Source organism: Lissotriton vulgaris, chromosome 11, assembly GCF_964263255.1.
Source record: "Lissotriton vulgaris chromosome 11, aLisVul1.2, whole genome shotgun sequence".
Classification (NCBI taxonomy): domain Eukaryota; kingdom Metazoa; phylum Chordata; class Amphibia; order Caudata; family Salamandridae; genus Lissotriton; species Lissotriton vulgaris.
This window is the reverse complement of record NC_141699.1, coordinates 523244947-523272925: the sequence shown is the minus strand read 5'-3', so window position 1 is coordinate 523272925 and position 27979 is coordinate 523244947. Positions and strand designations below refer to the sequence as shown.

The 27979-nt window shown below is 43.0% G+C and overlaps 1 protein-coding gene across 1 annotated transcript in view; it reads right to left on the bottom strand.

Annotated features, from left to right (window-relative positions):
- The window catches only part of LOC147683099 (zinc metalloproteinase-disintegrin-like VLAIP-B), a 4305256-nt gene that overhangs the window by 824177 nt on the left and 3453100 nt on the right, over positions 1-27979 (bottom strand). The window lies entirely within an intron of this gene.

Genomic DNA, 27979 nt, shown 5'->3' with positions numbered 1-27979 from the left:
TATCACGATGCTAGGTTTCTATAGGTAAACAAGGTTTAACTATATATAACCCCACGCACATGTACCTTGACAATTGGCTCACCGCCTGGCCCAGACCATTTTGTGCTGCAGCAACTTACTGCATGTTGTCAAAATAATTGTTTCTCTTATACTGTACACTACCATGGTGTTAGTCAAACTTTTGCAGATTTTAGGATTTTTAAAATTTTTTTTATATGCATCGATAATAATTATCTAATTTATGTATATATGTTGATTGCTCTAGATATGTGCCATTTCATTGCCCTAGGCGTTCACCTCTTCCACGCCAGGCAAATTTAGAAAGGTGCTTTCAATTCATATACTATCCCGAAGTCTTTCCCCAGTTGCCCAACGTGATGTCTCTGAGCCACGTATCCAATCCAGCCTCCCAATCTAACCTGCATCATTGGCCACGCCCACCCCGGGACAGTTATCAGCAACTTTCGACAACACTACCTCACTCTGCTTCTCAGCATGGATTCCAATCGACAAACAAGACTCTGAACCACCCCTCGGCCCCCGGATTCACACGGTGGACAAACACAGTCATTAGGTAAGCCCTCCGCCCAGCCGTCGCCATAAACCCCGATGACTTTTGCCCCCTACCCTGCCAATCGGCCTCCCCTTTTCCCACCTCCAGGTACCAACAAATGGACACAAGCAGTGGATCGATTGGTCCCGACCCTGCCTCCTGACTACACCCCCTGCTTAGACGTACTCCTTGGCCAGATCGGGGTTCTGTTTCTGTGCCCCCACCTACAGCAGTAACTACGTAGGTTTGTACCTTCACATAACAAAATGCTTCACTGTCACCTCATCTACCGACCACCAGGAAACCATACCATATTCAGTGAACAGCTGGCTGACCTGATCACACACTGCTCACTCTCAAACGAGAACAACCTAATACTAGGAGACCTAAACCAGCACTGGTATGAGACCAACAACCTTCAAATACAAACCTTAAATGAACTCCTTCACAATAACAACTTGATCCAACACTGCACTGAACAAACCCACAACAAAGGCTCAATCCTGGATGCCATTATAGCCCAGGAAGATGCAGTCACCATCGCTCGCACCCTCCCTGTCGACTGGTCAGACCATCATCTCATCCTCTTCCACATCAATCAAAAAACACATCGAATACCTTGCGTGAATGCTCACTTTTACTGGACGAGAAACCTGAGACAGATCCCCTTGGAATAACTAGAAGAAAGACTGAGCACACTCTTCCCCTCCAATGTAGGAGAAAGGTCCACAGTAGAACTTACCTCACAATATAATGAGGCTCTGACCGACATGCTGGACAAAATAGCACCCCTTAAACAGAAAAAGAGCAAGATTGTGGTTCAACACTGAACTAAACCTGGAAAGAAGGCAACTAAGAGCAGCTGAAAGACTTTGGCACAACAACCCCTCGACAACCCACCTCGAACTACTCAAAAAGGAACGTAGGAAATACAATAAGCACATCGCGCATGAAAAATCCTCCTTCTTTTGCGACACACTGATTAATGCGAAAAACCGCCCCAAAGAACTCTTCAACATTATCAGACAGCAAATATTCAAAATAACACCTGCTGCAATTTCGGCCTCCAAAGACCTATGTAACAAATTTGCCAATTTCTTCAACGAAAAAATACTAAAGATTGAGCTCTCACTGATGGACCACTATCATCCCTTAAAGGCAGGCCCGCTACTCATCAAAGAAGATATAAACCCACCCAGCCAATCAACCAACAACTGGCTAACCTTTGCACCCACCACTGAAACGGAAATTATTGAACTAACTACCGGATCCAAAGCCTCATCACACCTTGAAAACCCCCTCCCCGCTCAACTGGCAAAAAAACTCAAACACTCCTTAGCCCCTATCTGGACTGAGAATATAAACAGCTCCCTGGAAACAGGAATTATGCCTGACTGCTTCAAAATAGGCCAGGTAACACCATTAATAAAAAAAGCAGGTCCCGACTCTGACGATCTCAACAACTACAGGCCTGTCTCCAATCTTCCTTTCCTAGCAAAATTACTAGAAAAATGTGTTCTCCATCAACTCACCCACCACATGGGCATTAACAACCTCCTCGACCCGCACCAATCACACTTCAGAAAAGGATGTAGCACAGAGACTGCCATCTTAAATGTCATAGATAATGTGCACAAATCGCTGGACAAGAACCGCTGCTGTCTACTCATACTCCTTGACCTTTCGGCGGCCTTTGACATGGTCGACCACAAACTACTCATTAACATTCTCCAAGAAAGGGTAGGAGCAAAAGGGGTGGTCTCACAATGGGTCACCTCCTTCCTACTAAACCGCTCCCAAAGAATAAAAATCAGAAACTCCACGTCCGTCCTACACCCTATAATCAAAGGTGTTCCCCAAGGATCAGTACTTTCACCCACACTGTTCAACATCTACATGGAGCCACTCACCATCATCCTCAAAAGACCCAACATTCCCTTCCACCTCTATGCCGACGACACCCAGATCTACCTAGAAACCCCCTCCATAGCAGACATGCAAAGACTAAACAACACCCTAAAAGAAGTACAAAAGTGGCTGTCCCTAAACCATCTGAAATTAAATCAAGACAAAACGGAAATCCTTCTCATAGCCAACAAAGAACAGACCCCCCCAAATCACGGAATGGATAAAGTCTATTGATGCTCTCGACTATACTTTCATCCCAGCAGACTCAGTGAAGTCATTGGGTATCACTTCAGACCCCAACCTGGATATGATCAAATACATCAAGAACACTGCAAGAGGTCCCTTCTTCAACTTAAAGCTACTGAGCAAAATCAAACCCTTCATCCCACCAGCTGACCTTTAGCAAGCCACGCAATCCCTCGTTCTATCCAGATTAGACTATGGGATCGCCACCCTCACAGGTACGGCTAAACTTCACCTTGCTCCTCTCAGAAAAACCCTAAATGCAGCAGCCAGAATGGTGATGGGAGTAAAGAAATACGAACACATCACCTCCGCTCTAAAAGAGCCAAAGTGGCTCCCAATAGAAATGCGGGCCAATTTCAGAACTGCTTGCCTCACACACAAAGCTCTGCCCACTGGCAAACCCACCTATCTAGCTGCCAAACTCAAAAAAGCGGGACAGACAAGAAACCTCAGAAGTACCCATTCTCTGCTACTCATCCCCCCGGAAACCTGCAAACAAAAGACCTTATCTAGGTCTGTAATGGCTGGATTTTCTGTTTAGATGGGATCAGCCCCCAGGGGCCCCTGTGACCCAGCCAAAACGTACTCACCTTCCCTCCTCAGATCGTATTCACAATGAGTAGATATACAGATAAATATACAGGTCGCACCTAGGATGGGGAATGACAATATATATATGTATGTACGGATTTTCTACAATATCTTATTCACATCAGTTGGTCTCGCGGCCACCCCGACCCAGACCGTTCTACCCTAGGGCAGATCTGACACACAATCCGGTGTGTCTACACATGGGCCTGCAGAACCCAATGCTCCCTTTTCCAAACTGTTCGCAATCCTGCGAAACTACACGCCAGTATCCTCCCTGGCGTCCTCACTTATTCAAGCCACAATCCAGTGGGTATAAGCGTTGGTCTCCCACCCAACGTTCTCACTAACGCCGCATATCAACGACGACCACATTCCTATGAAAAATTATTTGGGGTATTATCTCAGTGGTCTACTTGGAATAGAACTACAATAATAATAACTTTGAATAAGGTTCCAGATTGTATAGTGTACTCCCTGCTCTTGGCATCGAAGGTCCACCCACTCCCTTCTTATTCAATCACCATTTACCTGATCGGGATTTCTCATCCGTTCACCCAAACAGTTCCTGACTAGAAGTGCGGTTTACCAAGATTGAACATAAGCACCAGGTACACGATAATTCTATATGAATTAGGGTATTTATTAACAATAAACACAAATCACATTACTATGCGGCATAACTTTTGCAAAGAAAAAGGTAAAGATTAGAGTGCACAATCTATGAGCAATGGACGGACATCACCTGGTTAATATGAAATCTGGACTCGGCAGTCATCTAGGTTCCCTTCTCGTCTCTGTGTCCTGGCTCTCCTGGCAGTCACCCCCAGCCGTCACAAGTACACGTCTGCACCGCTAGGCTCAACCTCGTCTGCTTGCTTCCAGGGCACCGGAACCTTGCTGATTATTAGCTACCGTCTCTCTCTCTCTCTCTGTCACTGCGCTCCGCGCTACTTCTCGTTCAGTCTTTCTCAGAGAGTTTCGGTCTTAAATCTTTCTCGGACTTCAAAGATGGCGACTGTCCACCATGAGATGAATAATAGCAGAGATGCTAACGGCTAGATGCCGCCTACGGACTAACTGACAAACTGACTAACACCTTCGCTAATATCAAAGCCCGTTCCTTCATGGAAATTCACGGCCAGTAACCTGCCGCCCACCAAATTCTTGTACCTCCCCGTACCAAGGACACTTTCCCAGCCGGCCGGCCTGAAGTTGTGTCTTCGGAGTGGAGAAAAATACATTCCTTCGATAAGGGTCAGCCTGAACCGGTTCTCTCCAAGCGAACAACAGCTTGAAACTAAAACATTACACTTGACCTAGAAGGCCTTCTCGAGCTACCGGGCAAAAAGCAAAATGGAGTCTGTCTCGTTTAAGGCCTACGGAGCCCATAATGTGCATAGCTCCATGAAAAACAGCTCAGCATGTTAGCAAATGAGCGAATCATGACTAATATTTATGTATCTATCCCCTAACTTAAATTCATAAGCCTTACTCTAAGGAAAATAATACGAAAATGCCCTTATATATGTAAGACAGGGTCCCTGTCTATCGGCCTACTCCCTATGCTATGGGGGTGATAGGCTGGAGTCACTCTCCATCATTCTCCTTCTCCAAAGAGCTAGCAAAAAGACAGCCATAACATTACACCCCTTGACTCCAGTCTATTAACCACAAACTAAATGGAGCTAACGTCAGTAGACGAATAATATGAGACAAAATTAACTGATCTACGACCCTTACTAAGTCTAAGAAATTGTAGCAGGGAAGGGATACACTGAATAAAGCAACAAATAGCTATGAGTATACAAATAGTAAGAATAACCCCCCCTAAAATTTGTCGTATTAAATGCATGTCAGGGAGCCAGTTAAAAAGCCAGTCAAAGAAACCCTGATCTATATGTTCTCTAATTTCTGCAGTCAAGTCGTGGAGTTTGTTAATATGGGATTGGATAGCTTTAGAATGGTCAGACAAATTAAAACAGCATAGACCTTCAAAATCGGAACAATCATGTCCATGTTTCAACAATAAGTAATCGATAGCCGCACGATTCTGCAAAATAGCTCTACGTTCACCTTGGGAGTCTAATAATAAATCTGATAAAACAGTAGACGTTTGATTAATCGATTTGACCATCCAGCAGGCCATTTTGCCGATTGTTTTGGCATTATAAACGGCCAATGCAGGCACTCCAATAATAGAAAAAGCTAAGCCAAGGTACTCTGATCTAGAATAGAGATGAACAGAGGAGTCACAATCTTCATGCAATGACATCGAATCACGTACAATACGGGAATGTGAAGTAGGATGTGAGGAAAACATTAGCAAACTTAATCTAGTGATGGCACATGGGCCACCAGAAATATTCGCGGGAATATAGGGCCAAGATGAATTCCCACAGGAAAATAGCCATCCGGCTGGCAATAACATTGGACGATAATGGCTAGTGGCTACTACTAAACGTTCTTTAGTAGCAACTGCACCTGACTCGGTATAGTTGTCCCTCCGGGCACCGAATTGTGCTGACTCAGCTCTGAATTTTCTGTTATTCAAATTATTTAGTTCATTTGAGGTCAAAATAAAGATAGTTATTCCATTTTTCTTGTGTGTTTCTTTTATTTATCATGAAATTATTTTACGCAAAAAACGTTTTCCATATATTTCACATGAATTCCAATGCATTTCGGCAGTATCGTTCTGCCTTCATCAGGGAAATAGTAAATCTACAAATTAAAATGAAAAAACACAGTTTTAATCTATTATTCTGTTTGTTTAAACTAAACATTTCTAATTCACTAACAATGTGTTATTCACTGAATGCTCAGGCTACTTTTATGAATTTGTATGGGGTCGTCTTAACGTTATAGGAATCATTCTAGTATAATACATTCTGTTCAAAGCGGTGTTTAGCGCATTGATGGCGGGTATTGCTAGCTCTTTGTTATAAAGTAACTGGTTTAACCGGCTGTTACGTTTTGCCGTCTGTGCGGCGCTTGGTTACAATGTATTGACGAATGCCTCGCATTACGCGCTGGCGGTGTCTTATCACCCCGTACAGAAATGTCTGCTCCGTCAATAACCCACTGCTAAACAGCATAAGAAAAGCTCGAATGCTGAAAGTTTTACGCGCTTAGTCGCCTGGGATCTTAGTTTACTCACTTTCACGGCGTTTCAGTTGCTCGCGCCATTCCTCTACGGACTGCTCGAAGTTACTTCCGGTATTACGCTCCTGGCGCCTGCGCTCTAATATGCTCACTCTGATTCGAGTTTTTTTACCAATACTGGTTTGAATGCCCTAGCTTTATTAACGTTTCAGCTTTAGAGAGATCTACACCAGAGCTCGGTTCCACTATGTCCAATGTGCCGCTAATGCGCTTGCAGGCTATAAAAGTGCTCAACAGTTACCTCTACTATGAAGATATATAACACTGTATTAATCATTCAAACGTTCATAAATAACACAAAAATTCTGTTCTTTCTTTCTTTACTCTAGAGTTGGAAGTAAGTTTATTCAAACTCACCAGAAAACTTCGCCTCAGACATTTTTTTGAGAACATTGTGGAAAAACAACCCTTAATGGAAACGGATGAACTAAAGGGATTAAAAGTTAAAAGCACATACATGCCTCCTACCAGCCACAAAACCATCGACTTATATGAACAACTATGCAGTAAGGACTTAAAACAATTGAATACCAAACAAAAACCACACAAAATGAATACTTCCAAGAAAGAATTTGGAATTCTGAAATCTATAGCTGAGAACCAAAACATCATATGCCAAAAGGCGGATAAAGGAGGTGCTATTGTTATTCTAAACAAAACCTACTATCAAGACACCATGAATGAACACCTCAGTGATATAAACTTATACATGGAGATTGGAAGTAATCCAACCACAGAAATCAAAAGAATTTTGTTGAACATAGTTCAGAAAGCCTATGACCAGGGAACTATCACGGATAAAACACTCAAATATCTCACCCAAGAACATCAGAAAACCCCATTCATTTACCTAGTACCCAAAGTACATAAAGACTTATTAAAACCACCATGCAGACCTATCGTGTCCACCAAGAATAGCATCCATGAACCAATAGGGAAATACTTGGACAGATATCTTCAACCTCTGGTGTTGAAAACCAGATCATATTTGAAAGACACCACAGATTTTCTCATCAAATTATCCAATATACGACCGGAGGAAAACATGATAATGGCCACCAGAGATGTAAAAGCACTTTACACATCAATACCGCACCAACAAGGTCTGGAAGCCATTGAAAGCGCCCTTCTGAGAAGTGAATATTCGCAAGATCTACAACTCTTCCTTCTAGAACTTATGCAGTTCACACTGCATAACAGCTACTTTGAATACGACAAAAAATGGTTCATGCAACAAAGTGGAACGTCGATGGGGAATTGCGCCGCCCCGGCGTACGCAAATCTGTTCATGGCAGCATTCGAAGAAACGCATGTGTTTCAAGACACAATCTGGAACAACAACATAGTCATGTATGTACGATTTATAGACGATATCTTTTTGATATGGAAAGGTTCTCAGAACATACTTCAACAGCAAATACAAAACATGGACAGGCAAATCGATCAAATTGGATTCACATGGAACATCCAAGAAGCCAAAATCGAATATCTTGATGTAGAAATAACGAAAGAAACAGAGGAATTTGCAACAAACCTATTTCGTAAACAAACAGATAGGAATAATCTATTGCAATATAACAGCCACCATCCTCCAACCCTTAAGCAACACCTTCCATACTCTCAGATGCTACGGGTGAAGAGAGTGGTCTCAGAAGCTTCAAAATGCGAAGAACAAATGAAAGAAATGACACAACGATTCCTCGCAAGGGGATACCCTCTAGATATCACTCAAACAGCAGCAATACGAGCCCAGCAGAAATCCAGACAAGACTTACTAGTCCGTAAAACATCCACATTTACCAATCGCATAACATGCATCAGTAAATTCTCCACTGTCAGCAATCAATTTAAACAAATTATCAAGAAGCATTGGCCAATGCTCACAATGGAACCAGACTTTAAAGGAATTTTTTCAGAAGAGCCAATCTTTGCACATACTCGTGCTAAAAATCTAGCTGATTTCTTAAAACCACATGAAAAACAACCGACTGCTAAATCATTTCGGGGTACTGTCCCGTGTTACAACTGCAACACATGTAACAATATAATTAAAGGAGCAAGTATAACACACCCACAAAGGGGATACCCCATACCTTTAAAAGTGAACGCTACATGCGATTCAAGCAATCTGATTTACATGATCAAATGTCCTTGTGGAGACGTGTACGTAGGACACACCGAACGAAAACTTAAAGTCCGCATAAATGAACACAAGAGCACCATCAGACTCAAAACTCAGAAAACCAGTGTAGCAGAACACTTCACACAAAAGCAACATAACGCCAGTCAACTAAGAGTATGTGTACTTGAAATACTGCCCAAATTGGAAGGATCCATGAATAAAACCAGACTGTTAAAACAGGAGAATTACTGGATTTATAACCTGGGCAGTCTGAAGCCCGGGGGACTCAACGAAAGAACAGAATTTTTGTGTTATTTATGAACGTTTGAATGATTAATACAGTGTTATATATCTTCATAGTAGAGGTAACTGTTGAGCACTTTTATAGCCTGCAAGCGCATTAGCGGCACATTGGACATAGTGGAACCGAGCTCTGGTGTAGATCTCTCTAAAGCTGAAACGTTAATAAAGCTAGGGCATTCAAACCAGTATTGGTAAAAAAACTCGAATCAGAGTGAGCATATTAGAGCGCAGGCGCCAGGAGCGTAATACCGGAAGTAACTTCGAGCAGTCCGTAGAGGAATGGCGCGAGCAACTGAAACGCCGTGAAAGTGAGTAAACTAAGATCCCAGGCGACTAAGCGCGTAAAACTTTCAGCATTCGAGCTTTTCTTATGCTGTTTAGCAGTGGGTTATTGACGGAGCAGACATTTCTGTACGGGGTGATAAGACACCGCCAGCGCGTAATGCGAGGCATTCGTCAATACATTGTAACCAAGCGCCGCACAGACGGCAAAACGTAACAGCCGGTTAAACCAGTTACTTTATAACAAAGAGCTAGCAATACCCGCCATCAATGCGCTAAACACCGCTTTGAACAGAATGTATTATACTAGAATGATTCCTATAACGTTAAGACGACCCCATACAAATTCATAAAAGTAGCCTGAGCATTCAGTGAATAACACATTGTTAGTGAATTAGAAATGTTTAGTTTAAACAAACAGAATAATAGATTAAAACTGTGTTTTTTCATTTTAATTTGTAGATTTACTATTTCCCTGATGAAGGCAGAACGATACTGCCGAAATGCATTGGAATTCATGTGAAATATATGGAAAACGTTTTTTGCGTAAAATAATTTCATGATAAATAAAAGAAACACACAAGAAAAATGGAATAACTATCTTTATTTTGACCTCAAATGAACTAAATAATTTGAATAACAGAAAATTCAGAGCTGAGTCAGCACAATTCGGTGCCCGGAGGGACAACTATACCGAGTCAGGTGCAGTTGCTACTAAAGGTCGTATTCAATATCTCTCCAGACGGGGAGAGAGCTCCGGTGGCACGAAAACTACCTTTACCTTTCAGTCGAAATAGCTGTGCTCTACCCTACACCTTCAGTATACTACTAAACGTTTACAGGTCATATTATTTTTAACTGAAAGACATGAATCCGGAAGTCTCTTTGAACATAACAAGCGTTGATGAAATGAAAAGGTAGTAGCGGCTTGGAGCTTCAGCCGCAGGCACTCAGTAATAGCTTTAGGGTTGCAGGTCATCATGAAACAAAGATCTCCAGGGGTAATATTAAAAGTAGTAATTCTGGAATTAATAGAGACATCAAGGTCTGGAATAAGAGTACATGAGGGACAAAATTCGTGTGCTGCAAAGTCACCCAGAATAACATTAGGTCGGGCATTAGAAAAATTAAAAATATGGTGAAGTGTCTCAGTGGATGCAGGGACAGCTACCAGACAGGTCGCTAAAATGTCAGTAACGCTCTTCATGGGGGTAAGGCAAAAATGCGGAGAGTTCGTCACCCGCTTCGCGAGTGTGATCCAAAAGTTAGACGAAGCGGTCCACGCAGACCGCGGGGCTCGTATTATCCCATCAACCGGCGTCGGTAGATCCACTCCTCTCCCGGCGTAGCAGGCTAAAAGGAGTCCAGCGCCGACACATCCTGCAGCAGCAATCCAAAGAATGATCTGGAAGAATACAAACACAGGCCTTAATCATTCTCGTAAATAACATTCATCAGCTGGGACAGCTTCCCAGCCATCTTTCCCTGGCTTCATCACCAAAACGGTGTTGTCATGACCGGTCGCAATAATATCAGCCTGTTCAGGAGGATTTTTAGGCGATTGCACCCATATTTTAGCTCCAGGAAGATCAGACGATCCGAAGCCTTTTTGTCCTCGCACAGTTAGCAACGTTGGAGCAGAGCCTTTTTTGATTTCACCACTGAAGACAGGCATAATCAGTAACTGAGCAACACGGTCAGACTTTTTGATGAACAAATCCGTCTCACTGCTATTAAGCAGGAGAATCTTAATCTCTCCCTGATAATCACTGTCAATCACTTCTCCGAGTACTTGTACACCTTTCAGGGCCAGGCCAGATCTAGGGGCAATTAATCCAAAACTACCGGCAGGTATAGAAACACCAATGCCAGTTTCAACAATGATTCGATCTTTTCCTGGAAATTGTGCATCATTTAATGCATGCAGGTCGAGGCCTGCAGAACCTGGGGTCGCTCTACATGGAGCCAAAGCACCGGGGGTAATTTCCCAATACATGACAGTGTTTGCAATAGAATTAGGTTTTGCATCAACATGTGGAGGAAACAAACGCATTAAAGGAGATTCAGCATGTAACAAAGGACGATTATTTAAAATTAGCAAAGCCTGAAGTAGGACATCTCTCCACTGGCTGTAACGATCATCAGTCAACTTGCGCAACTGTTCTTTCAACAAGCCATTCATTCTCTCAATCAATCCTGAAGCTTGTGGATAATATGGAATATGAAACACCCAATCAATATTATTTTCCGTACAGAATTCCTGCACCAATCTTCCACGAAAGTGGGATGCATTGTCTGATTGAATCTGGAATGGGACACCATAATACAGAATAATGAGCTCCAGGGTTTTAATTGTGTTCACTTGGGTAGCGTTTTTGCAAGGGAAAGCGACCAAAAGGCCACTATAAGTATCAACCACTGTGCAAATATATTGACAATTCCTGCTCATAGGGAGCGGACCAATATAATCAATCTGCCAAATTTGGGCGGGCAATTTACCTCGATGTAAGTGGCCTCGAACAATCTGAGGCACCTCTTTTTTCCTAGAATGCTGGCAAATGGGACAATGTAGAATGACATCTTTAATTAAAGAAAAGGGAATATGAATTCCTCTATCGGCAGCCCACCTGCTAGTGGCTTTCTCTCCAAAATGTTCTGCTTTCTGAGGGGCCCACTTCGCCAATCCCGCCAAATCAGAATCTTGCATGTCAACCACTGCCTCAGAAATTTTAGACTGTTCATCTGCAATATTATGAAAAAATTTGTCAAGGGAGTCAATTGGAGTATGAGCATCCACGTGAAAGATTGTTACAGTACTCTGCGGGAGCAATTCCCAAATTTCTTGCCATAGCTCTTTGCCCCACAGCTCCTTGGAATGCAATTCCCAATTATGAGAATGCCATGTAGGCAACCACACCGCTAGTCCATTTGCAGTGGACCAGGAATCAGTGAAAATATGACATGTACCTGGTAGTTCCTGTTTCAAAACTTGGTAAAACCGCATAGAGTTCAGCATATTGGCTACTCTTACCATCTCCAGTTGTACTCAACAATTTCTGTGTAATCGGGTTGTATGAAACAGCTTTCCAATGTCTTTTGTCACCAATGAACTTCGCAGAACCATCCGTAAACCACACATGTTTTCTATCCTCCGCGGACAGATCATCAAATGATTTACCCCACTTCACGGGAGACTCCTGCAACACGGGAACCGAACACTCACTTTCAGCCTCATTGGAGGGCGCCTGCGCCACTCGCTCATGTAAAACCGCCACACCTTTCGGACCCACACGTGCCCTGTCCTGAATGTACCATTTCCATTTAATTACACTAGCCTCCTGAGCATGTCCAATTCGATGGGACTTTGGTGAACTCAAAACCCACTGCATAATGGGAATTTCGGGCCTCAAAATCACAGCATGGCCTAGGGTCAATTGCTCGGTATCCACCAGAGCCCAATACCAAGCAAGCAACTGTTTTTCAAAAGGTGAGTAACGCTCACCAGCCTCGGGTAACTTTTTGGTCCAAAAACCTAATGGCACTTTTTGCCTGCCATGCTTTTGCCACAAACTCCAATTGGCATACAGGCCTTCCACGGACACATTCAAATCCACATCACCTTCACTCACGGGCCACAAATCCAAAGCATACTGAATAGCTTCTTTAGCCAAATTAAAAGCAGTCTGTTGAGGTTCACCCCATTCAAACGCATTCTTTTTACGAGTGACTCGATACAGTGGAGCTAAGATTTGACTCAAATGGGGAATATGCTGACGCCAAAATCCAAACAATCCAATAAAGCATTGCGCTTCTTTCCTGTTTCTGGGAGCAGCAAAATCAAGAATTTTTCGTTTAACCTGTGGAATCACTTCTCTGTGACCCTCATGCCAATTAATTCCTAGAAATTTTACAGCTTGGGATGGAGTTTGTAATTTATCAGGATTAATTTCCCAGCCTTTCGCTCGCAAACAATCAATGATTTGATCTAAATGGGACTGTACCTGGTCTTGCGTTTCACCTTGAATCAAAATGTCGTCAATATAATGACAAATCTGAACTTGTGGATTCGTGGGTACTTCAGACAAATGCTCCGCCACCAGCCGGTGACAGATTGTAGGACTATGTACATAGCCTTGAGGAAGACTCCGGAACGTCATTTGACGTCCATTCCATGTAAAACTGAACTGTTCCTGACATTCGGGGGCAATCGGTATTGAAAAGAACGCATTAGCAATATCAATGGAAGCATACCATGTACCTGGATGCTTTTGAATTCTCTGAATCAGTGTGACAATGTCAGGCACTGCAACAGTCAATTTAGGTGTATGTTTATTCAATTCTCGATAATCAACAGTCATGCGCCAAGAGTTGTCACTTTTGCGCACGGGCCAAACGGGATTATTCCAAGCAGATGTGACCGGAGTAATGACTCCTGCGTCAACCAAATCCTGAATCGTAGCGGTAATTTCTTCATGACCACCTGGGATGCGATATTGCTTTTGAGAAATCACTTTCGTTGCTAAAGGTATTTTAATAGGTGGCATGCGTAAAAGGCCAACCCGTACGGGTCTGGTCGAAATGTACTGTCGTGTACCAAATTGATAGTACCCATCATCCAAATGCAAAGTCATACCTTTCAAAATGTCAATTCCAATAATGTATTCCAAAAGTGGCACAACCAACACAGAGTATTCTCTACGAGGAATTCTACCAATTTTAATTTCGAGTGCAGTTTGAACTGCGGGTGTCTCTTTACCACCCAGACCGGTAATTGTAAAAGACTGTCCATTACATTTTCTCGACTTACCATGAATTAAAGTGGCCTCCGCCCCAGTATCAACCAACGCTCGGGCCCTTTGGATATTACGATGTTTCCAAAAAATCTCAATATCTACATAGGGTCTGTAATCTCTGTGGGCCCACTTGCGTACCGGAGCTTGACCTATTTCCTATTCATTTTTCCTGCGATCTGTCAACCAAGACAAATCAGGGTAAATGTTCTCAGTTTTCTTTGGTATTAGAATGTCTTGTTCATATCCGTCTCCAGTACGAAACGGATTAGTGTCAGGTTCAAAAAGTAGTGAGTTGCGTTCAGGGAGTCTGTTACGATCCTCCCTATTTCTTACGTCAGGGAAATAACTGATCATCACGGCGATCAGAATTCACACGTCGTCTCTCATCACCACTGTCATCCGAACCACGATCATACTCATTTTTTCGCACACGACGGGCACCCTCCTTTCGATCCAAACCACGCTTACGAAACATGTCCCATAAGCGATTATTAGGCTCGCCATCAATGTCTTCTCTTTTGACACCATCAGCAATGAGAGCAAGAAACATGTCACGTCTAGAGAACTTATAGTCCCCACCAGTACGACCCTCAGGTCGAGATTGTCTTTCAGGTTTAAACCATTCACCCAGCTCACCAAGCTGACGAACAGACTCAAGCACAACAGACAAAGGGTTGCCAGTTTGGTTAATCAATAACGTCATCATGACCTGCTTATAAGCAATAGGAGAAGAACGGATAATGCGATTACGCACAGAAGATGTTAAAAGACCATCCAATAACTTGTCAGCAGTACTAAGGAAGATACACGTTTTCATGACTTCCTCTTTCAAACGTTGCGACGCATCGCGCAGAGTGTACCAAGGTTTTTCATCAGTAGGCCAATCAGATTCAGTTGGATATTTATGATTACAGCCGTCAGACGCAAGCTGGAGCAAAGAAATTTGACCAGCACCATTGTAATTCCGAAAATGATCCTGAATCGTAGAATCAGAACTCAAAGAGCAAAATCGTAAGCAATCAACAGCATCGAGCATAATACCGGCAGCGCCAAGCTCATAGAGACGCACCACCCAGGTAAGCAAGGCCTCACCAGGCCGTTGTCGAAATCGTTGCAGAATGTCACTAACCTCCTGCTGAGTAAAATCTTCCATACAATCAAGAGGTATACCACCCGGATTACCAGGGGCCTGTTGTAATTTTCGTCGAAAAATCGGGTGAGCGGAAACTGCGGGAAGAGCTTCCGAGGAAGCCCGCATCTTAGATTTAACAGCACAATCAGGACAAGCTACGTCATCCGCACGGGAAGAACGAGCACGGTCACAATCGGGAGTTGAATCAATACATGAAGCAGATTTACAATCACGTCCGGAGCGAGAAGACTCGCGCTTGTCAACCTCCTCTGCCGAGGAGTCAGAAGTATGAGAATCCCAGATATTACCGTCCCACTCATCGGGGTTCCAATCCATTCCAGCTTTTGCTACAACCATACGCACTTTGCGGGAAGACACACGTCCACGACGATGTTTATATTTGTATCGTGCAATACGGACCGCAGCTCTTTCGGCAATGGTCTGATATGTTTCAAGTTTATCGGCAAGCAATTTATTTTGACAACGCAACAAAGTGTGCACATTTTGCAACTCAACACACTGTCCTTCCGAATCTTTAAACTGTTTCTGTAGTTGAACAAACCTCTCATGCAATATTCTGTATGCATTAGGAACAATCCACCCTCTGCGTCCTAAAATAGGAAGCTCATCACCCTTCACTACTGGCGCTTTCTGTAGGCACGAAACCACATCAGCAGGCTCCGCCTGCTCCAAGCATGAAGACCAATTTTCACTCAAACCAGTAGAATCAGCCCACTCACGGGCCAAAGCCTCGTAAGGCGTAGACTCCCAGCCGGGAATCTGAATCGGTAATTTGAAAACCGACGATGATTTTTTCGCAAACATAATGACACGCAAAAAATTATATACACAATTATAAACAAAATTTTATACGTACAAGCCGAGCGCAAATCAACAAGATTAAAACAACACAATGCACACAGGCTTAGTAAACAGTTCGTGACGCCAGATGTAATGGCTGGATTTTCTGTTTAGATGGGATCAGCCCCCAGGGGCCCCTGTGACCCAGCCAAAACGTACTCACCTTCCCTCCTCAGATCGTATTCACAATGAGTAGATATACAGATAAATATACAGGTCGCACCTAAGGATGGGGAATGACAATATATATATGTATGTACGGAGTTTCTACAATATCTTATTCACATCAGTTGGTCTCGCGGCCACCCCGACCCAGACCGTTCTACCCTAGGGCAGATCTGACACACAATCCGGTGTGTCTACACATGGGCCTGCAGAACCCAATGCTCCCTTTCCCAAACTGTTCGCAATCCTGCGAAACTACACGCCAGTATCCTCCCTGGCGTCCTCACTTATTCAAGCCACAATCCAGTGGGTATAAGCGTTGGTCTCCCACCCAACGTTCTCACTAACGCCGCATATCAACGACGACCACATTCCTATGAACCATTATTTGGGGTATTATCTCAGTGGTCTACTTGGAATAGGACTACAATAATAATAACTTTGAATAAGGTTCCAGATTGTATAGTGTACTCCCTGCTCTTGGCATCGAAGGTCCACCCACTCCCTTCTTATTCAATCACCATTTACCTGATCGGGATTTCTCATCCGTTCACCCAAACAGTTCCTCACTAGAAGTGCGGTTTACCAAGATTGAACATAAGCACCAGGTACATGATAATTCTATATGAATTAGGGTATTTATTAACAATAAACACAAATCACATTACTATGCGGCATAACTTTTGCAAAGAAAAAGGTAAAGATTAGAGTGCACAATCTATGAGCAATGGACGGACATCACCTGGTTAATATGAAATCTGGACTCGGCAGTCATCTAGGTTCCCTTCTCGTCTCTGTGTCCTGGCTCTCCTTGCAGACACCCCCAGCCGTCACAAGTACACGTCTGCACCGCTAGGCTCAACCTCGTCTGCTTGCTTCCAGGGCACCGGAACCTTGCTGATTATTAGCTACCGTCTCTCTCTCTCTCTGTGTCAGTGCGCTCCGCGCTACTTCTCGTTCAGTCTTTCTCAGAGAGTTTCGGTCTTAAATCTTTCTCGGACTTCAAAGATGGCGACTGTCCACCATGAGATGAATAATAGCAGAGATGCTAACGGCTAGATGCCGCCTACGGACTAACTGACAAACTGACTAACACCTTCGCTAATATCAAAGCCCGTTCCTTCATGGAAATTCACGGCCAGTAACCTGCCGCCCACCAAATTCTTGTACCTCCCCGTACCAAGGACACTTTCCCAGCCGGCCGGCCTGAAGTTGTGTCTTCGGAGTGGAGAAAAATACATTCCTTCGATAAGGGTCAGCCTGAACCGGTTCTCTCCAAGCGAACAACAGCTTGAAACTAAAACATTACACTTGACCTAGAAGGCCTTCTCGAGCTACCGGGCAAAAAGCAAAATGGAGTCTGTCTCGTTTAAGGCCTACGGAGCCCATAATGTGCATAGCTCCATGAAAAACAGCTCAGCATGTTAGCAAATGAGCGAATCATGACTAATATTTATATATCTATCCCCTAACTTAAATTCATAAGCCTTACTCTAAGGAAAATAATACGAAAATGCCCTTATATATGTAAGACAGGGTCCCTGTCTATCGGCCTACTCCCTATGCTATGGGGGTGATAGGCTGGAGTCACTCTCCATCATTCTCCTTCTCCAAAGAGCTAGCAAAAAGACAGCCATAACAAGGTCTTTCACCGGAAATGCACCCAAAATTTGGAATGCCATCCCTATACATATTAGAACGAACCCTTCCTTCAAAGCATTCAAGAGACAGCTCAAAGCGCTCTTCCTCAATCGATTCCTCACAAAGTGACAACGGACCTACTTGAATTTCCTACCTCAAGACAGAGGACCCAGTAACTACGTTAAGATCACTCCGTACAAAACTTCCCCCTGTCCCACACATTACTCCCCCCTATTTGTACCACAATCTCTCAACTCTGCATCGAATGCTACTAGATGTGTACTGATTAATGAACCTCCTTGGATTCACTGTTTTCCTGGACACTCTTGGTGTACTAGACTGTTATGAACAAATGTTGTAAAGCGCTCCAATACCTCTGGGTCTGGCTAGCGCTATATAAAACTCCAAAAATAAAATAAAAATAAATAAATAACTTCACACAACTCCTCCCCCTGGCCTCCCACATGTGGCAAACTCCGTTTTACTCCCCCATTCCAGAAATCAAGCTTCGGACTCCATTGAGCCTACATAGAGATCCTTCTGGACCCCGTTGAGCTACTCCGCGGTAACTGGGTACTTTACCTTGCCTCCTTTCAGGATTACACTTGAATACCCCCGCCAGCACTCGCCTCTGTGAATTATCTTTCGAGTCAATTGCCCATGCCCTACCCCCTCCCCCACTGCCCCCCTGCCCACCACGCGTCCTGCCAATTTACCCCCTGCGTCCCTCGCTACCCCTTCCCTCCCCTATCCACCTTCCGTGACCGTCCCCTGGGTCATTTGTCGGCCAGTCCTCGAACTGACTCCAGCGACCACACCATTTTAATGGGCACTCGCGCGCTCTACTCACACCCTGTCGACCTTCCTTTCCCCTGGTTTTCCTAATCCCCAGACTTAACCCAGAGACTTCACCCACACCCTGGGCAAACCGTGCTCTAGGCACTCACGCGCTCTACTCACACCCTGTCGACCTTCCTTTCCCCTGGTTTTCCTAATCCCCAGACTTAACCCAGAGACTTCACCCACACCCTGGACAAACCGTGCTCTAGGCGCTCTGACTCCTCTCCCCCCACTCCACCCACCCTGCTCAGACCACTTACTTAAAATCCCCTCTCCTATTAGTTCATAACTTCTGTCTGCCTACTTTAACGCATGATATTTTCCAGTCACCCTTGACCAACGCGTACGCTACCCTGATACCCCGCCTCCCTTGGGGTTCATCTTGGACCAGTTTCCACGGGCCACGCACTAGCCCTTTGATTAATTCTCCTTGCTCCCCTGATCCCCAACACTTAAATTGCATCCCTTGTTCTCCTCCCCAGCCCCTCATTTTTCCTTTACTTTCCCATACAGCCCTCACCAAACTGATAACCCGGTCCTGATGAAGATCCTGACTAGATAGGATTGAAACGCCGTTGACCCTTCATACAGCGCGACTCATGGCGCACCATCAACCTTGGTTCTCAAATGAATATTATTTACTCATAGATTGAGGACGAACCATTGCTTCTGTATGTATTGTTTTTTTCACCTTGTCACCTTGCGTCCTTCGCTGTGTTCACCCACTTGTCACTTGCGCCGTCACTCTTTGTTTCACTAACACCAAGTGCACAAAGCCTCCTTGGGTTGTCACCATGTTTTATGCCAACAGTGCTGCTACAACTATCCTGTATAAAATGTGTTCTTAATAAATGATTTTTTTTAAAACTGATTTTATTGGGGTTCACATATAAAGAGCATACATCCTTTTCAAATTATCATTGAATACCAGCTGAGCGCACTATGTCGTAAGTGTCAATTCAGATATAACAGAATATTGTTTCATCTTTCATCAAGTCAGTTGCACTCTCGGTAACCCCAGCATGTAGTGGCCAACCGTATCAGTAACAGGAGCCATAACGTCGCTCCTCAGGACAACCGCTGTGCAGAACTCGAACTTGGTGAGCATAAGCCTCTTCCCCTTCAATAAGTCAGGTACCTGAATATCCAACTCAACATCCCTCCCCCCGTCAGACATACTCAGACCCGACCTCCTCTCTACCCTCCCCTCCTGCCCTCCCCCCACCCCTCAGACATGCCGCTTCTCCAGTACAATGCATGCTACTCAGGTGGTGGTCTAACCAGTCCCATCGAGCTCTGTGTCAGTGGCCTAATCATCGTCCGGTAGAATACACACGATCAGGGGGGCCTCATCGCCCAGCTGCTTGGCTACCCGACTGCCCTCACCCTGGGTCTGGCATAATTGAAATGCTGGATAAGATCAGGGGGATCCGTCCTCGTCATCAGTTGGGTTTTTAAGTAGTTCTGTCAGTGCTACCCAGGCCCTGGCTGTGTCTCTCAGCTTGTCATTGTAATACAAAAAGGAATACCCCTGACACCATAAATCACACAATTGATTTGCAAACAGAAGCCTTTTTAATTGACTCTGTGTTTATCAAAAACTGTTTTACTGCTTATTTTTTATATATTTTCATTAGTGATGCACACTTATTGTTCAGTTTCTATATAATACATCTACAATATTTACACCTTATTCATCATACTGTACATATATCTACATCCGTTCGTCAGAGCAAAAAATCAACAATTTTGTTACCTCAAACGAAATCTTGCTTTAACTGCAATTTGCAAGGTTATACATCCTCTTAGTTCATATTTGCTTTCAATATATACAACCAAAAAAGTCCTACTTTTTTAATCTTGTCAAGATTGACTCCTTTCTTGATCAAGTTCACATATATGTCTAATGGTCCTATTAGCATTGTAATCACCACTTTGGAGTTTACATTAATAATACATGTAACCGGGAATCAGTCTTTTGTTCACCAGATATTAGAAAAATTGTTCACATTCACTTGTGATTGTATACACATTTATAGTCTCGCCGACGCGTTTCGACCTTATTGGTGTTGGACCTTCATTATCACGTTTTATTAAGGTCTTCCTCAGGGCTGTATTTTTGTGTGGTGTAGGACAACTTTATATCTATAAAAGATAATGATAGATATATCTCTTTTAGTAACTCGAATCTGCATCTTAGTCATAATACATTGTATATGTTATACATGTCGTTTCCTATGTTTTGTTTAACATACATACCCGCCTTCTTGTTGTTGGGGGGCGTGTTTGTCAATTGTCACCTGAGAGTCAGAACATACTTGTTTTAGTCTCGGAAGTATCTTTTTAGTCAGCTTCCAACATCTGTGTTTATATGTATAAATACATTACATACCCCTCATGTGGTGTACTTCTGTGAGCGGTATGTCCGATGTTTTATTTTCTTTCAGGGGCCTTAGGCGTGAGAATCTTGTACTCGATTTCTGTCTTTTGAGCTGTTGGTAAAAAAGACAGTTGTTGTAAATCTGTCTGGAAGCGGACCTCCTCTAGTCTTGTCGGTTTTTAGTAACATTCTCATTAACCTAGGTTGGGTACTATAGACTTTCGTTATCCAGAGCGAGCTTTGTGCAAAATGTTGAGCATTGCTACTGGCTTGTGTTTCATCTCTTCGCCACGTCATTTTCAATGCGTGCAGGGCATGTTGTATACCGAGTATTACGCATTGCTCCTGGCTTGCGTTTCATCTTTTCACCAAATTTCAGGTGCAACTTCATACCTTATTTTCACATGATGACTCTTGTTCTCCGCTTCACTGCGTCTCACGGGGCTCTCCGTCTCCTCTCCTTCGGCGTACTACCGGCACTGTCTGTCTCCTTTCCGCTCCTTCGGCGTCCTCGTCTTCTTGGCTGGTTACTTCCGTGTTTGATGTCACGTGATTTGTAGGACGTGATTTTCCTTGAGACGTTTTTTTCGGGCCGCTGGGTATTGGAGTTCTTTCAGCTTAGGCTTGTGTACTGACGGATGCTTCCGTGTATGATCTCACATGTTTTCCTTAGGGCGTGATTTCTCTTCCTATACATAGTGTTGTTCTTTCAGGCTGTTTCATGATGGCTTGTATGCGTGAGGGGTACGATACCATTAACATTTCCAGGAGCCTTGTTCACATTGTCCATGTCGATGTTTTTTGGTCAATGTTACATTAATTATTATTGCTTGTTTTTTGAATTTTTCATCTACTTTAAAATGCTATTCTAAATACATACAGTGTGTGAGTTCTGACATCTCATTCAATCCGTTTTCAATTGTGTTTAAGTATAAGATCATTTTTGCCTCAAAATTGGACATGATGTTTTCCACGTTATTACCCACAATATGTTTAAGTACTGTCCACTTAATGTATTTCTCCGAATGTCCCATCTCAATGCAGTGTGCCACCATCGGAGCATTTTGAGTTTTACACTTGATGCGAGATCTGTGTTGTGTGATCCTTTTTCTTATTTGCTGGCTTGTTTTGCCTATATAGGCTTTCATGCAGGGGCATAGCACACAATAGATTACATTTTGTGTATTACAATTTGTAAATTCTTCATGGACAATGTATTTTGTTCCATATTGGAATTTGGTTCCTTCTATGGTGTTTTCACATGAAACGCAATTGCCACATTTTTTGTGTCCTTTCACTGGTGGTAGCGATAGCATAGATCTCAATGATGTATCTTGTCTTCTTATATTTGTGTTCGCTCTTACAAGTTTATCTTTAATGCTTGAATTTCTTTTTAATGCGAAGATAGGCAGATTTTTGAACTGCTCAATACTTTTCACTGTGATCCAATTTTTTCTTATGATCTTTTGGATTTCATTTGTCACTCCAGAGAAGGTTGTGACGCAAACCAGCGGAGAGTTTTCTTCTTTGTTTTTTGGAGTTAACAGAGATTCTCTTGGGACATACCACGCTCTTTTCATAGCTTTTTTTAGGAGTTTTTTAGGATAACCTCTTGTTTGTAGTTTTTCTACAAGAATTGTGGCATTTGTGAAGTAATCCTCCTTTTTTGTACAATTCCTGTGAATTCTCATAAATTGGCTAAAGGGCAAGTTATCTCTTAGATTCCTTTGATGGAAGCTGCCATAATGTAGAAAGGTGTTTCTGTCTGTAGTTTTGGTATAGAGAGTCGTGTATATGTGACCTTCTTCGTGTTTAATTAGAAGGTCTAAGAAATTCATCTCAGTTTTGCTCTTGTTGACAGTGAACTGTATGTCCCGGTTCCTATCATTCAACCATCTGGTGAAATCTGATAGATGTTCCTCACTTCCTCGCCATAGCATGAAGACGTCATCTATGTAACGGTACCACATTTTGATGTGGCCGTCATATGGGTTAGTAAAGAAGATCCATCTTTCTTCAAACATTGCCATGAACATTATATCCATTTCTGGGGCAAAAGGACACCCCATCGCGGTGCCCTTGACTTGAATGTACTTACTGCCATTAAATGTGAAAAAGTTATTTTTCAAGCATATTTCTGCCAGTTGCAGAATGAAGTCTGTTGGCACATTGTGTGGACGATCTCTTTTCTCTAAGAATATTTTCATCACCTCTAGCCCTGCTTCTTGTTGGATATTAGAGTAAAGGCTTACAATGTCCAATGTGACTAAAAATTCTTCTTCCTCCTCAAACGGGTGGTGCTCTAGGATGTTAATTGCCTGCATAGTATCTTTAATATAGCTTGTTGTGTCAGATACGAGAGGTTTTAGGAAGGTATCCACATATTTAGCTGGACGTTCTAGTATGTAATCAGGAATATTGCTTCCTTTTTTGATAGCCATCCCTCAAAAAAGGAAGCAAAATTCCTGATTAATGAAAACCCAAGGACACCACTTATGTATATTTTACCCAAGATTCATAAGGACCAAAGGAATCCGCCGGGAAGGCCGATAATATCTGGAATAAATTCCACCCGTTTGAGGAGGAAGAAGAATTTTTAGTCACATTGGACATTGTAAGCCTTTACTCTAATATCCAACAAGAAGCAGGGCTAGAGGTGATGAAAATAGTCTTAGAGAAAAGAGATCGTCCACACAATGTGCCAACAGACTTCATTCTGCAACTGGCAGAAATATGCTTGAAAAATAACTTTTTCACATTTAATGGCAGTAAGTACATTCAAGTCAAGGGCACCGCGATGGGGTGTCCTTTTGCCCCAGAAATGGCTATAATGTTCATGGCAATGTTTGAAGAAAGATGGATCTTCTTTAATAACCCATATGACGGCCACATCAAAATGTGGTACCGTTACATAGATGACGTCTTCATGCTATGGCGAGGAAGTGAGGAACATCTATCAGATTTCACCAGATGGTTGAACGATAGGAACCGGGACATACAGTTCACTGTCAACAAGAGCAAAACTGAGATGAATTTCTTAGACCTTCTAATTAAACACGAAGAAGGTCACATATACACGACTCTCTATACCAAAACTACAGACAGAAACACCTTTCTACATTATAGCAGCTTCCATCAAAGGAATCTAAGAGATAACTTGCCCTTTAGCCAATTTATGAGAATTCACAGGAATTGTACAAAAAAGGAGGATTACTTCACAAATGCCACAATTCTTGTAGAAAAACTACAAACAAGAGGTTATCCTAAAAAAACTCCTAAAAAAAGCTATGAAAAGAGCGTGGTATGTCCCAAGAGAATCTCTGTTAACTCCAAAAAACAAAGAAGAAAACTCTCCGCTGGTTTGCGTCACAACCTTCTCTGGAGTGACAAATGAAATCCAAAAGATCATAAGAAAAAATTGGATCACAGTGAAAAGTATTGAGCAGTTCAAAAATCTGCCTATCTTCGCATTAAAAAGAAATTCAAGCATTAAAGATAAACTTGTAAGAGCGAACACAAATATAAGAAGACAAGATACATCATTGAGATCTATGCTATCGCTACCACCAGTGAAAGGACACAAAAAATGTGGAAATTGCGTTTCATGTGAAAACACCATAGAAGGAACCAAATTCCAATATGGAACAAAATACATTGTCCATGAAGAATTTACAAATTGTAATACACAAAATGTAATCTATTGTGTGCTATGCCCCTGCATGAAAGCCTATATAGGCAAAACAAGCCAGCAAATAAGAAAAAGGATCACACAACACAGATCTCGCATCAAGTGTAAAACTCAAAATGCTCCGATGGTGGCACACTGCATTGAGATGGGACATTCGGAGAAAGACATTAAGTGGACAGTACTTAAACATATTGTGGGTAATAACGTGGAAAACGTCATGTCCAATTTTGAGGCAAAAATTATCTTATACTTAAACACAATTGAAAACGGATTGAATGAGATGTCAGAACTCACACACTGTATGTAATTAGAATAGCATTTTAAAGTAGATGAAAAATTCAAAAAACAAGCAATAATAATTAATGTAACATTGACCAAAAAACATCGACATGGACAATGTGAACAAGGCTCCTGGAAATGTTAATGGTATCGTACCCTTCACGCATACAAGCCATCATGAAACAGCCTGAAAGAACAACACTATGTATAGGAAGAGAAATCACGCCCTAAGGAAAACATGTGAGATCATACACGGAAGCATCCGTCAGTACACAAGCCTAAGCTGAAAGAACTCCAATACCCAGCGGCCCGAAAAAAACGTCTCAAGGAAAATCACGTCCTACAAATCACGTGACATCAAACACGGAAGTAACCAGCCAAGAAGACGAGGACGCCGAAGGAGCGGAAAGGAGACAGACAGTGCCGGTAGTACGCCGAAGGAGAGGAGACGGAGAGCCCCGTGAGACGCAGTGAAGCGGAGAACAAGAGTCATCATGCGAAAATAAGGTATGAAGTTGCACCTGAAATTTGGTGAAAAGATGAAACGCAAGCCAGGAGCAATGCGTAATACTCGGTATACAACATGCCCTGCACGCATTGAAAATGACGTGGCGAAGAGATGAAACACAAGCCAGTAGCAATGCTCAACATTTTGCACAAAGCTCGCTCTGGATAACGAAAGTCTATAGTACCCAACCTAGGTTAATGAGAATGTTACTAAAAACCGACAAGACTAGAGGAGGTCCGTTTCCAGACAGATTTACAACAACTGTCTTTTTTACCAACAGCTCAAAAGACAGAAATCGAGTACAAGATTCTCACGCCTAAGGCCCCTGAAAGAAAATAAAACATCGGACATACGCTCACAGAAGTACACCACATGAGGGGTATGTAATGTATTCATACATATAGACACAGATGTTGGAAGCTGACTAAAAAGATACTTCCGAGACTAAAACAAGTATGTTCTGACTCTCAGGTGACAATTGACAAACACGCCCCCCAACAACAAGAAGGCGGGTATGTATGTTAAACAAAACATAGGAAACGACATGTATAACATATACAATGTATTATGACTAAGATGCAGATTCGAGTTACTAAAAGAGATATATCTATCATTATCTTTTATAGATATAAAGTTGTCCTACACCACACAAAAATACAGCCCTGAGGAAGACCTTAATAAAACGTGATAATGAAGGTCCAACACCAATAAGGTCGAAACGCGTCGGCGAGACTATAAATGTGTATACAATCACAAGTGAATGTGAACAATTTTTCTAATATCTGGTGAACAAAAGACTGATTCCCGGTTACATGTATTATTAATGTAAACTCCAAAGTGGTGATTACAATGCTAATAGGACCATTAGACATATATGTGAACTGTATCAAGAAAGGAGTCAATCTTGACAAGATTAAAAAAGTAGGACTTTTTTGGTTGTATATATTGAAAGCAAATATGAACTAAGAGGATGTATAACCTTGCAAATTGCAGTTAAAGCAAGATTTCGTTTGAGGTAACAAAATTGTTGATTTTTTGCTCTGACGAACGGATGTAGATATATGTACAGTATGATGAATAAGGTGTAAATATTGTAGATGTATTATATAGAAACTGAACAATAAGTGTGCATCACTAATGAAAATATATAAAAAATAAGCAGTAAAACAGTTTTTGATAAACACAGAGTCAATTAAAAAGGCTTCTGTTTGCAAATCAATTGTGTGATTTATGGTGTCAGGGGTATTTCTTTTTGTATTACAAGTTTATTTGATTCAAACCCCTGTCTCCATAAAGAATCATCCCCTTTATATAGACAGATCTCAGCTTGTCATTGTCATCTCTCTGGTGGAGCTCTCAGGCCCTGCGTCAATCTGCGGTAGAGGCACGTGACCGCCTTAATCCTTCCCGCAGAGGTGACCGCGTACTGGCAAGGAAGGAAAGTCGGCGGTTCCTCCAGTCCTCCCTTCCAGTGTTTGCGCACTGCAGCCGTCAAGGCCGCGTGAAGGAGGAAGTCCTGCGCCGGCAATGCATGTCTGTCCACCAGTTCTTGGAACGGCAGGAGTGCGCCATCTTCATACAGGTCCCCAAGGGTGGAGACTCCGAACTCTTCCCACTCTTGTAGCCACTGCCTATTCCCTCCATGGGGGAGTTCCATGCAAAGCCAAATCAGGATCTCAGGCGAGTATGCCAAGCCCCCTTTCTGGCATTGGGGGGCCCTATTCCAGCATAGCCTCAGGCTATAGGTCCCCGGCGACCACTCCAATCGGCATCAGGAGGCGCAGAAGGATCCGTGTCAGCTGGTGCATCTCTGCATCCCAGTCTCTCTGAGCTATGTCCAGGCCTAATCTCCCTGCTAATCGTTGGGTAAACCATTGGAACTGGGCTGCATGGTAGTAGGCCTCAAAATCAGGGGCTGCAAGACCTCCCTCCCGTCTTGGGCGCATCAGGGTTGTCAGGGCCACTCTGCGCCTCCCCGAACCCCATAAGAAGCCCGAGATCATGGAGTTTAGCTGGGCGAAGTATCTCCCCGGTATCCAGAGAGGCAGTGTCACAAAGTAGTAGAGCAACCGGGGAAGGGCGATCATTTTCAGGAGTGCCACTCGCCCGCGACCGATGGGGAAGCGACCCCCAGAATTCCAGGTTATTCTTGGTGTTTCGTAGGGCTCGGCCTATGTTACCTTCAAATAACTCGGCAGCACCATGATAAATCCGCATCCCCAAGTACGGTAAGCAGCTACTTTCCGATCGCACGTCTAGTCCCTCAGGGGGAGCACCCCCATCACCTCGCATTGGGAATAGGCATGTCTTGGCCCAGTTAACCCTGAGTCCTGCTACCTCCCCTAGTCGCTCCAGTAATTCCCGAGCCCCACGGAGTGCAGCAGTGTTGTGTTCTTAATACATGATACTATAAGCACTTTCTAAAACTGAAATCAAAAGTCTCTTGTCTTTTTTCGCCTTCTCATAATGTCTTGTGCATACATATATACTTGCCTTTTCATTGAATCCCATTGAGATATTGTTGT